The following is a 3,330-nucleotide window of genomic DNA, read 5'->3' on the forward strand; positions in this document are numbered from 1 at the left end:
CGGTGTGGGTGATTGTGGATAGGTTGACCAAATTAGCCCATTTCATACCTGTATGTACTGACTTTTCGCTTCAAAAGTTAGCCAAGCTGTATGTGGCAAAGATTGTATGACTTCATGGAGTCCCAGTTTCGATTATCTCTGACCGGGATCACAGATTCACATCTCGGTTTTGGCAAAAGTTACATGAGGCATTGGGGACGCGATTGAACTTTAGTACGGCTTTCCATCCCCAAACTGATGGTCAGTCAGAGAGGGTTATTTAGATTCTGGAGGACATGTTGAGGGGATACGTGATTGACTTTCGAGGTAGTTGGGAGGATTACTTGCCGTTGGCAGTATTTGCGTACAATAATAGTTACCAGGCGAGTATTCGAATGGCACTGTATGAAGCACTGTATGGACGAAGGTGTCATACACCTAGTTGTTGGACTGAACTAGGAGAGCGACAAATTCTTGGACCAAAGTTGGTAGCTAATACTGAAGATAAGGTCAGAATAATTAGGGACTGGTTAAAAGAAGCATCTGATAGGCAAAAGTCACATGCAGATTTGAAGCGTAAGGAGATTGAGTACTCAGTAGGTGATATAGTCTTCTTAAAGGTTTCTCCTTGGAAGAAGATATTAAGGTTCGGTAAGAAGGGCAAGTTGAGTCCGCGGTTCATTGGGCCTTATCAGGTTTTAAAGCGAGTAGGCCCAGTAGCTTATCAGTTGGAATTGCCTCTAGAGTTAGACAGGATTCACGATGTTTTTCACGTCTCCATGTTAAGGCGTTATCGTTCTGACCCTGCTCATATCCTGCCAGTTGCAGAAATTGAAGATCAGACTGATTTGACCTTTGAGGATGAGCCTGTGCAAATATTGGCTCGAGATGTTAAGGTTCTCAGAAGGAAATCTATCCCGTTAGTGAAAGTACTTTGGCGTAATCATGGAAGGGAAGAAGCTACTTGGGAATCAGAAGAGACTATGCGTCAACAATACCCTCAACTAGTTGGATCAGGTAAATTTCAAGGACGAAATTTCTTTAAGGAGGGTAGAGTTGTAACGCCCCAATTTTCAGGAATTCTATGAATGTTGGCATAGGTTTAATTATGTTAGTGGGCCTCTAGAAGGCCCAAGCTTAAGATAGAACCCGGCAATTTTAGTTAATTTTTGTTTCATAAGAAAAAAGGGGTGAAATTATGAAATAGAACCTATGTGAAAATGTTTGAAAATACTATAGGCTAAATTGAAGTGGCCAAATAAATAGGAGTGCAAAATAGGAGGATTTGCATGACAAACCTCCCATTTTACATGAAGTGGCCAGCCATCATGTTGTTGTAGACAAAATGTGCACTTGATATCCAATTGATAATGGGTTAGGTAAATGTTCCATGATAATGGGTTAGGTAAATGTTTCATGATAATGGTTTAGGTAAATGTTCCATGATAATGGGTTAGGTAAATGTTCCATGATTGGAAATTTCATGTCTTTTGTATTAAAGAATTAAATGGATGAAATATGAAATTTTAGTAAAAGAAAAAGAGGTGAAAAGAACAAAGTTTTGTCCATCTTTGTTCATCATAGCCTAAAGTTAGAGAAGAGAAAGGAGAGGAGAAAGCTCTTGAATGTTCGGTCACTTGGGGAAGAAAATTGAAGGTAAGTTCATGGTAGTTTGCTTCTATCTTGATGTTCATGAGTTCTTCTTGATTCTACCTTAACTCTTGAAGCATATTTTGGTTTTTAGTTGTGTTGTGAGCATTTATTCATGAATTAAAATGAAGGAAATGGTTGTTGTTTCATGTTCTTTTGATGAAAAATGGAAGATAGGTGAAGTTGAGCCAAACAAATGAGCATGCATGTGCCTTAGATGCTAAGGGGAAAAATCGGCTAACATGTTGTGCTTTAAAATGATGAAATGGAGATTATTCTTAAGTAAAATCATAGATATGTGATGATTGATTGGTGATATACATGTTTAAATAACAAGCATGCAAGTTAGGTGTGAAAGAGTGATTTGGTAATAAATCTGCTTGGGACAGCAGCAGTAATGTGACTTTGGAAAATCACCATAAATTGTGGGAGATGAGTTAGAAGCTGCATAAATTATGTAATTAAAGCTTAATGAGTCTAGTTTCAAATGAAATAAACGAGAACATATTTTGAATTCTGTACAATGAGAAATTTGATTCGTAATGAAGAGTGGTCAGATTAGTCAAACAGTGAAACATGCGAAACTTTGAGAAAAATCTGGTATTGATTGGCCAAACCAAAAATTCTAAAACTTTTATGGATATAATACATATGAGTCTATTTTCAGGGAAAATTAACGGCACTTGATTTGGAGTTTCGTAGCTCTAGTTATAAATGATTTAGTGACTATTGCTCAGGAAGACAGCTTGCAGTGAAATTATGATTATGTGGTAAACATTGACAAAAATTTGTTAATGAGTTGCTTATTGATTTCTTATAAGCTTACTATGATCTGTAGGTGTGGTTGGCCGAATATTGTAAGGGGTTAATACGTAGTTTGTATTTGAATAGTTAGATTAACATGTTAGTAATCCAATTGTAGGCGGTTCGTGTGTGGATCTCGTCAGCATATCATCGCAAACAGGTGTGTAACTAACACCCTCTTTCTTAGTCTAGATCGGCAAAAGTCGAAAATCCGAAATGCTGAAAACCGGTATTTTGTAGATTTGCGAGTGTGCGAATGCTTGTGAGGTAAATCGATTAATGTTTTTGGTAAGCTGCAATGTTTGGACTGCAAAGTGCATGATTTCTATGCCCTCGATATTTTTGGGCTTAATGGGCCAAAATTGGAATGATGGGCCAACAGGCCCAATTCGGTAAGAACCCTCGGTACGTGATTCTGTAGTACGTGAAAGGTAGGAATATGCATGAAAAACCCTAAAATAGATAAATTACTGAAATACCTTTAAAAGTGAAAAATTTATAGTTTTACCCTTAGTAGATAAATTACCGAAATACCCCTAGGGTTAAATTGACCTAAATGCATGTTTGACTGTTGTTATTTACTGCATGCCATGTTGTTATTATCTGATGCATGGGATTGGGATATTGACGGAGGAAGTACTGAAAGTGGCTTGTCCACGTCTTGGAGGCTTTTCCTCAATTTATCGTTAAGCTGAGCGTGCAAGGTCAAGAATCGTGGAGTGTTAAATTTGGGTGGGTTGAGCTATTCCCACATGGAGTGTAGGGTGGTACGGGTGGAGTGTAGTGGTTAGTGGGTTGAGTAGTCTCCCAAATGGGCTTGCATATGTTATTGATGTTGCATGTATTTTGAAATGGGCCTATGGGCCATATTATTATCTGAATAAGGGCTAAGGCCCG

The 3,330-nt window shown here is 38.1% G+C and overlaps 1 long non-coding RNA gene across 1 annotated transcript; it reads left to right on the top strand.

Moving 5' to 3' along the window:
- Positions 1–1,504: 1,504 nt before the first annotated feature.
- Positions 1,505–3,067, top strand: LOC128286595 (uncharacterized). Its single transcript, XR_008277207.1, has 3 exons — positions 1,505–1,635; positions 2,552–2,593; positions 2,674–3,067. It is a non-coding gene; the product is annotated as an uncharacterized LOC128286595 (long non-coding RNA).
- The last annotated feature ends 263 nt before the right edge of the window (positions 3,068–3,330 follow it).

This window comes from Gossypium arboreum, chromosome 13 (genome assembly GCF_025698485.1).
Source record: "Gossypium arboreum isolate Shixiya-1 chromosome 13, ASM2569848v2, whole genome shotgun sequence".
NCBI lineage: Eukaryota > Viridiplantae > Streptophyta > Magnoliopsida > Malvales > Malvaceae > Gossypium > Gossypium arboreum.